We start from the raw sequence: 9,829 nt of genomic DNA, 5'->3' as shown, positions 1-9,829 counted from the left end.
TTAGTATAATCACCCATATGAACTGAGAGGTAAAATTTAACATCCCCAGAACTACAACGAGCCACTCCACCAATACCAGTCGGACCAGGATTCCCACGGGAAGAACCATCAGTGTTAATTTTCAGAACTCCACAGGGAGGAGGAGTCCAGTGCCCATTCCGGTTAACCTGACCCTTCCTCTAATGGTGAAACTGCATGGACATAGAAGGAAACCTATGAGCTACAGCCCCATCCTACAGATGAAAATTGAAGCGATTACAGATAGCAAGATCAACCGGATCCATACCCCCATCAAGCTCACAATTCACAAGAATAGTTTCCTGAAGAGAATGTGATATTTTCCACCAAAGATGCAAAACACCAAGCTGAGCATCTTGGAATATGCGACGATTCCTCTCCAACCAAATATGCCAAAGCATGAAAGATGGGCCAGCAATCCAAGCAGCATGGAGAAAAGAAGACTTGGAGGGAGCAGAACCCAAGCGGGCCCAGAACTCAGGCAAAGAGGAAGCATGCCGATAAGAGAAACCCCAAGCGCTCCACCAAAGGTGCCATATTTGAGTAGAATAGGAGCAATGGAAGAATAGACGGGAGACAGACTGCTCTCCATTACCACACAAAACACAATAAGAGGGGCCCTGAAATCCACGTTTAGAAAGATTATCCCAGGTAAGACAACAGTTGTGAGCCACTAGCCACATGAAAAAATTGCACTTGGACCAAGAAACTTTATTCCAAACTTGCTTCCACCAAGGGACCTCAGCATCCCCAAATAATTGTCTAGTTATCTCCTAATACCCAACAGAGACATGATATTTACTAGACAAGGTACCGCCCCAAGCCAAAACATCTGGACCAAGCAAAGAAGAACACTCTCTAGAGGCCAAAATTTGAGAAAGCTCTTGACGATCCATGTCTGTACCTCCAATAGGCCAATCAGAAGAATGCTTCCATCTATAACCAACAACAGGTCCCTATTGATAAGGAGTCTCGTAATGAGCCACTTTATCCCATCCAGCGATAAGAAAAGAGTCACAAAGAGGCTGAAGATGAGGGTATATGGATAAAATGGAAGGGAATCCATCCCAAGCATCAGACCAAAAAAAAGCTTGAGAACCTCCTTTACATATCCAAAACAGACCCCTCTTTACCAACATCGCACCTGTCTTCAAAGTATGCCAAGCCATTGAGCCACGACCTTCAAGAGGAAGTGCAGAAACAGAGCAAGGATCAGCACCATGAAAATATTTATGAGTGATAATATGAGCCCAAAGTTGATGTTGTCCAGAGCACCATCACCAATAAAGTCTAGCAGCCAAAGCTTGACTACTCAATAGAGCAGATCGAAGACCAAGATCACCCTCCTTTTTAGGCCTACAAATAGTTGCCCCATTAACCAAGCTCCATTTAGTACTACGCAAATTACCACTCCAAAGGAATTGTCAAGAAAGAGCATCAAACTCCTTGAGAAAGTAAATGGGTGCAGCGTGAACCATGCTTCGATAAGTAGGAAGAGCTTGGATAACAGCTTGAAGAAGAGTAACCCAGGTAGCAGTAGAAAGCCATCTATGAGTCCAATGATTTACCTTATCCTAAAGCTTGGTAATCAAATTTTTCCAGAAGAGACATGGCTGCCTAGAAACAGCAATAGGGATGCCAAGATAAGTCAAAGGAAGTGATCCTATCGAAAATCGTAGGATACCAACAATCCTGTGCTGAATAGAATTAGGGGTGTTAAAAAAGTAAATGGAAGATTTGTGCTCATTAACTTTCTGGCCTGAAGCTACCAAATAAACATCCAAAGCATGTCGAAAGGCTTCAGCTTCCTTGATCCTAGCAAGACCAACAAGAGAAGAATCATCAACAAATTGAAGATGGGAAAGAGAAGGTAAGCCATTACCCCACCGCCAGCCTTGAATAGAATTCTGGGACACTTGATGCTTAATGAATCTGCCCAAGCCTTCAGCCATGATGATGAATAGATATGGGGAGAGAGGGTCACCCTGGCGGAGGCCTCTAGAAGAACCAAATAGTTGAGAAGTTTGACCATTAATAAGAACAGAAAAAGAGGCAGAAGTAACACAACTCATAATCCAACTCACCCAGTCAGAGCTAAATCCAAAAGAAAGAAGAATACTCCTTAGGAAGCTCCATTTGACTCTATCATAGGCCTTAGCCATATCCAGCTTAACAAACATGGCTCTCTCCCTTGAAGTAGCCATAGAGTGAATAGCCTTAGTAGCAATAACCACCCCATCCAAAATTTGGCTGCCAGCAACAAAACCACCTTGTTCTTCTGAGATAATAATGGGAAGCCACCTTTTCAATCTCTCAGCAATCAACTTAGTAATAACTTTGTAAACCACATTACATAAGGCAATTGGTCTAAAAAACTCCAATTGATTAGCACCCTCTCTCTTAGGAATAAGAGTCAAGAATGTAGAGTTCAAAGCTCGAAGCATCTGCTTGCTAGCATAGGATTCCTTAACCACCTCCAACAAATCATGATTAATGATGTCCCAAAATTCTTGAAAGAATTCAACTGGAAAGCCATCAGGACCAGGAGCCTTCCCCTTAGGCATGCCAAAGACCACCTCCTCCACCTCTTCCAAAGAAATAGGATGCATGAGATAATCATTCATTTCCTGAGTGATAAGGGAAGGAATACAGGACAAAATAAGATTTTCTTCATTATTAGCAAGAGGAGAGTCCTCAGAGAAGAGGGTAGAGAAGTACCAAATAGCCTCCTGGAACAAAGCTGGCAAGGAATTCAGTTGGATACCTTGAGAATTAACCAAAGAAGAGATAGTGCTCTGATTCCGACGAGATTGCACTGTTTTATGGAAAAAGGCAGTGTTATGATCACCTTCCTAGAGCCAATCAACTCTAGCCTTTTGCTTCCAAAAAATTTCCTCTCGAAGTTCCCATTCTTTCTAGAGCTCTAGAAGCAAGGGATTCAGCCTTGCCAAGATCCTCTGAGAAACCTCGATCTCTAATCTCCCTTGTGATGACATCAAGATCTTCTTGAGCAAGCCTCTTCATAAAGTGAAGGTTCCCAAAGCATTCCCTATTCCATATCTTGAGCTTCCTTTTAACATATTGAAGCCTTTTAGAAAATGAGAACATTGCAGTACCATATGTAGGAGCACCATCTTTCCACCAACAGAAAACACAATCATGAAGAGAGGAGTCCCAAAGCCACATCAACTGGAACTTAAAAGGAGGATGCTTCGGAACATAAGCCCCTATAGCAGAAAATTTGATTGGCCAATTATCTGAACCCCTCCAATCAAGGATTTGTGAAGAGATAGTAAGGGTGCCACTAACCTAGAAGCAAGAAATAAGAAATCTATCCATATGTTCTGAGATAGCAGCAACACCAGTCCTGCGATTATTCCAGGTATAGAGACCATTAGAAGGCTTAACATCAAAGAGATGTAAAAGAGATATATGTTGCCGAAGAAGAGCAGAAGAAGGCCCCAATCTAGCCAAACCACCATGCTTCTCCTCCAGACTTAAAACTGAATTGAAGTCCCCTGCTAACACCCAAGGATGATAAGGATGACAATTTCTAACATTTGAATATGTTCCCAAAGTTCCTCCTTTCCCACAAGATCAATAGGTGCATACACATTAGTAACCATGATTACCTCTCCTGAGTCTAGAGCAGAAGCTACCATAGAGAGAGCTGAGCGAGAAGACATCCAGCCAAGAGGAGAAATTTTTTGAGGATCACAAAATATAGCTAAACCACCCGCACTGCCTGTTGCCCCAACACACTGGCATTGGCCACGAGACCAAATACTAGAGGCATGTTGGACCATAGACTCCACAGAGAGCTTAGTCTCTTGAATACAAAAAACATCAGGGCTATGATCAACCACCAAGTTATGAATAGCCTTTTGTCTAGGGATGCTATTCAACCCCCTTACATTCCATGAGAGAATAATCATCATTGGGTAGAATTGGGAAAATGAGAATCCAAAGGTTTCACTGAACCAAACTCAATCAATATATCTCCTGTGAGTTTAATCTTCTCTTGGTCTGTTTTGCGCCCACTCCTTAGAGGAGGAGTAGAAGAAGCCCGCTTAAAGGGTCGAGACATCAACCCCAAGGGGAGAGGAGAACCCTTGTCCTTACCTGATGGTAGCACATCCTTAACCAAGTCAGCTAAAACAACATCATTATCCTCCAACACTGTAGGAGTCACCAGAGCCTCTATCATAGGAGCTACAGGGACCTCATAGTTCTGATATACTACAACTTGGGATGCCCCACAAGCATCATTAGGAACAGCTCTCATCTGGGCAAACAAGATCAGAAGAAATAGGAGGAGGAATACCCTCCTCTAGAACCATACTATCTAGCACCTCAAAGCGGTTAAAACCTGAATCAGATAATCTTTCTTTCAAAGGCCTCTTTTGACCATGGCCCTTAGCATGAGGGTGAACAGGGGTAAATCCATCCTTATCCTGCATTTGAGCCTTACCTTTACCTGTAGCATCTTGTGGATTCATCCCCTTGGTAGTATTAGCCATTTGAGATTGTCCTTTCCTTGTAGTATCTGCCAAACCACCAGTATTGCTAGTTGTAGAACCATCCACTCCTTTGAAACTTGAGTTACGGGGGCACTGACACAGTAAATGACCATACTCATGACAAATTTAGAAACGGAAAGGGAGAGATTCATAATCTAACTGCTGCACCCAAGAAAAATCCGCCATACAAATTTCCAAAGAATCTGGTAAAGGGTTATTCAAATTAATTTCAACACAAATTCTAGCATAAGAAATAACCTTTTTATCGAGGGATTGATGTGCGATCGCAGCTGGCTTCCCCAACAAAGTAGCAATTTGTCGAAGGATGTCTTCATGCCAAAATTCCAAGGGAAGACGAGGCAAGCGAACCCAAACTAGTACTGTTGAAGGGAGATCCTCAACAGAATTAAAACCTGAATGCCAAGGTTTGACAAATAACCCCACATGGTTGTAGAAATAAGAGCCTCCTTCAAAAACATGATCCCGATCAGACATGCAAGAGAATACAACAAAAAAATAACTATTCCCCGCCAACATAATCTCCATATCGTCTTCCACCTGCCATGAGTGGCGGATCCATGCCTCAAGAGCGGATAAGGAAATCCGGATTCCAAGAAATTTGCATATCAAAGCATGCTTGGTCCAATAATCAATGTCCTCCATTACAACCATTGGAGGAATAACTAAAACAGGGCAATCATGGCTACGTGGAAAACAACCATTAACTTTTTTCATCTTGGAGCTCTCCCCTGAATAAAATAATTCAGATCGCATTGCATGCATAGTTGGAGAAGAACCATCTGTTCTCACCAATAGAGAAGAAATCCCAGGCGCTGTCATGCAAACAATAAAACCCCAATCCAAAATTGACTGCAAAAGATTTCCAAAAACACCGACGCAAATTATGTCCAGTAGCTAGCAATCCAAACAAAACAAAAAAATAGTAAAGATCAAACACCAAGAACAGGCTAGGGGAAAAACCCTAGCCCAACCGGCAGCCAACGCTTCTCCACATTCTCACTGGCTTCATATTTTCAACCTGGCTCTGATACCATTCTAATTTTTAAAATCAATTAAGAAAAATTCATGCAGTATTTGAACATTCTAGAACTCGTAAATAAAAACATGACTCTAGATGAAACTTGCAAACAATCCCCCTCTCTGAATGAAAGATCAAAGGAGGGGTAAACGCTTTGACTTGGAGCTATGAACCAGTGAGGCCACAAATGGGGGACCTCATCCCCATTAGATTTTAACCTTGATGGCAAGGACAACAACTCAACAACTAAACCATCACAACATGCCACTATTTTGATTTAAACTTATTAAATGATTAATAATTTTAAATAATTAAATGCATAAAAAATTGGATTGATCATTAACAAAAATCAATTAAAAAGAATCCAAAAAAATCTCCTCTAGTTGGGCATGGAAGAAAAGAAAATACTTTCTCGAGTGGCCTGGGACTTGGTTTGTAGACCCAATAAGAGTGGTGGTATAGGTTTTATATCTATTAAATTAATGAACACAACTCTTGAGGCTGAGTAAATCTGGAGGATTTTTGGAGATAAAAAAGACTCAAACATTATTTTGAGGAGAAAATACTTAAAAGGTCTTCCTTCTTTGGATAGATTTCTTTCGAATCATGATAGGATGTTGGGATCTTCTTTCTAGAAGGGCATTCAGTAAGCTAAAGTAATGGCCAATCTAAAATCCATATCAAAATTGGCACATGGTTAGATTATTGAGTTTTGGAAAGATTGTTTGCTAATGGATAAACCTTTGTCTATGGTAGTGGATAATATTGTCCAAGAGAGATGTACTCAAATCCTTGGCTCGAAGGTGGCTAACTATTGGAGAGGCGATCAATGGGTTAGAATTTTGGATTTTGACCTAGTTCTTATTTCTATCAAAGTACACCTTAATGCTGTAATTATTAGACCTTGCTTTATTCTCAGTGGTTTTCTCTATTTATTTGGTTGTCTAAGCTATGGTTGAGATAGATAATCTACCTCCTAAATGGCTTCAATTTGGAATAACAAACTTGTTCCCAAAATTAACATTTTCCAGTGGATAGCCTTCCAAGATAAAATTCTGATGCTAGACAACCTTGGTAAAATAGATATGTATTTTTGTAATAGGTTTTTTCTTTGTGCAACATAGGTAGAGTCGGTCAACCATATGTTTATTGCTTTCCCTTATGCTTTGAACACTTGGATGACAGTCTTAAAGGTCTAGAACCTATCATGGATAATGAAAAAAAATTAGTGGATTTGTGGAGAATGTGGAAGGATTTCAAAGGAAACATTGATAAAAATTTATTAATTACCCTCGTCATTTCGTTCCTCTAGAGGGAAAGGAACAATAGAGTTTTCAAGTATAAAATTTAACTATTCTAGATTTTGGTGAAGTGGATTAAAAAAAGTGTTTTTGAAAATTTCAACAGAATGTAGAAGGAGAAAGTGGATTTTTATTCTCGAGGAAACAATAATCAAAGGAAGGATCTTGAAGATAAGGTCAAAGAAAAAACAAAAAATACTACATGGGACTGTCTACCTCTGGGATGGACCAAAATGAACTTTGATAGTGCTTCTAAGGGTAATTTGGGTCCTGTGTGGTGTATTTTTATACTAAGGCATGAAGAGGGTAATATGATTAGAGTGATGGCTATCGCACTAGGCATTCAAACCAACCATATGGCATAGACGATGAGTCTTCTCCACAGGATCAGGATTGCAAGAAATTTAAAACCTAAGAAATTATGGATAAAAGGGAATCACTAAATATTGTTAATTTTTTAACACAAGATGTCACCTGTGGACTATTGAGAATAATATTAATGAAATGAAATATGAATTGAACAAGGTAGCTGACTCATTAGCTAATGTGGTGGTTACTAAGGATACTACTTCTTTTGGGGGTCATGAGGACAATGTCAATTATGAAAATAAAGCACTCATTATAAATGAAAAAACAACTAGAAAAGTGGAAATATTTTATTTAATCATGTATGGATTAGAATTTTTTTGGAAAGTGAAGTGTAATTATTTTGAGTGCTCAAAATTATTGGCATTGGAGTCATGATTTTTTAAAGCCATTTCAGCCTGAACCATTCTCTTGGCATATGGCTATTTTGGGTGATTCCCCCAAGATCCCTAGAAAATTTACCTAGATTTGGCATACCTTCAGGATGTAGATTTTGTTTACTCTATGGACATGATGCAGATTCAAGTACAATTAAACAAGGTGGCCCTGGAGGTGGCCTACCTTCAAGAGCTCCTCAATCACTAGGGCAATGCCCCTTGTATTGTTGCCAGAGTTCCTCTGGATGCCTCAGTTGATACCATACCACCTAGAGGTTGCCATTGGGAGTGCAGTTCTTCGGGCTACTACTCACACATGTCATATTTGTAGGCTTGGTGGTATTGCTTGGTTTCTCCACCCTATGGTAGCACTAGCTAGTCACTAGCTCCTCCACCTCTATTAGCAGGTGGTTTTTGGAAAGTGGTCCTTTTGCCTGGAGTTGGTTATTTCACCTCAGCGACCTAACACTAAGGATGCTAGCCAGGCCCCTCATGTTGTTGCTGACAGCTGGACTATTCCCAACCAGCCTACCAATCCTAAGGATGACTTGGGATTTCATGATCGAGATGAACCACCACCCTCAGATGGCACTGCTTTAGCTGCTTGAGGGTTGCTTTTATAAGTTCTTTTTTATGAATAGTTGTTGATTCTAACTTCATCCGTGTGAACTCTCGCAAGGTGATCTTGTATCCCCCAACCCTTTTTTGTTAATTGTAATCTTAGTATATCATTTATTAATAGAAAAGGACAATTCATAAAAAAAAATATGCTTGAGTTGAAATTTTATAGTTATCATTAAGTCGCACGTGTTATGGATTGTTTTATTGTTCTTTCTTTTTGGTGAAGTTTCTAGTAGTGTTTTTTTCCCAAGGATTTTCTTTGAGAATTCAGCTCTACAATCTATGACAATGGGTGACAAGGTGAGGAAAAGGGAACCCAAAAATTGTGATAAATGGAGAAATGAAAAAGATGTTTGGCATAAACTAGTTGGAGGAAGGCATAGACATTTCATGGAAAGATTGAAACCAATGAAACCAAAAAGGACAAAAGCGTCCATCAACAACTGTAGCAATGGTGAGGTCAACATTGAAGGGAGAAAGCTTAAGCTTGACGCTGCAGTAATGGTACAAATTAATGGCTTAGTGCTAAAGGTAACATTTTCTTTTGAAATCTTAAGGACTATAAATTATTTGTTAATAAATTCTCCAAGGAAACAGATGGTCAACTTATTAAAGGGGATGGTGATATTTTTGGTACATCCTCCATTAAACTCTTATGGTGTCATGTGTTAAACTATATTGATGGAGTACATAACATTAGATGGGTGATATGACAAGTCTCATAGTACCATTTTGTGATATTAAAAAAATTTATATATAAGAAAAAGACATGTTCCCCCTTTTACCTACTTGATTTGTTATACTTAAGTATCAATACCTTAAGTGTTAACCCTCATAAACCAATTATGCATGAATTTTCATGAGGTCAATTTATAGCTATCTGAAAAAAAATTGTTGTTGATCTAATCCCAAAGAAAATTGAAGAGAAAAGTGTCAAAAATCAAAAAATGGGGGAGAGAATGAGGAAGGGTAAGAGATTTCTTAGTGGTTTAGGGATTGATACCTTTGGTTCCAACAAAAAGAGAAAAGATAAGATTAATGAGGAATTGGTGGTAGATATAGAGGTTAATAGTGACTATGAAGAGGAGCAAGAGGTAAATGGGGGTCAAGGGAAAGCAAAAATGGAATTGAACATTTCCGAGGAGGAAGAAATTTATGAATCTATTGAAAGAATGTTTGTTGGTGGCATGGAGTCTCTAACTTCACTGGCTTCCATATAGAATGAAATTATTTCCTCAGTTGACAAAGGTAAATAAATCCAAGACTACCAAGAAATGACAAGTATTCTAACTACCCCTATCAAAAAGAAAAATTAAAAAGAGTCTCGTAAGACTAATAAGGATGACAGAATCTATTAGGTTGGTCGATTATGATGAGTCCCTTGACAATGATGTGTACATTTCACTTTCTAATGTTGAAAGATAGGGTAACATAGGCCTTTTATGAGAAAAGGGATAAAGAATTATGGGTAAAGATAGAAAAGAATCCCAATGCTCAAAATTGTGGATGATGATGAGATCAATATAAAAATAATTGAAGATGATATGAAAGACCTAGTTGTTGATCCTCTTTATGGGGTGTTAGAAA

This window comes from Cupressus sempervirens, chromosome 1 (assembly GCF_028749045.1).
Source record: "Cupressus sempervirens isolate cs-2001-9-10 chromosome 1, ASM2874904v1, whole genome shotgun sequence".
NCBI lineage: Eukaryota > Viridiplantae > Streptophyta > Pinopsida > Cupressales > Cupressaceae > Cupressus > Cupressus sempervirens.
This window is presented reverse-complemented; position numbering follows the sequence as displayed.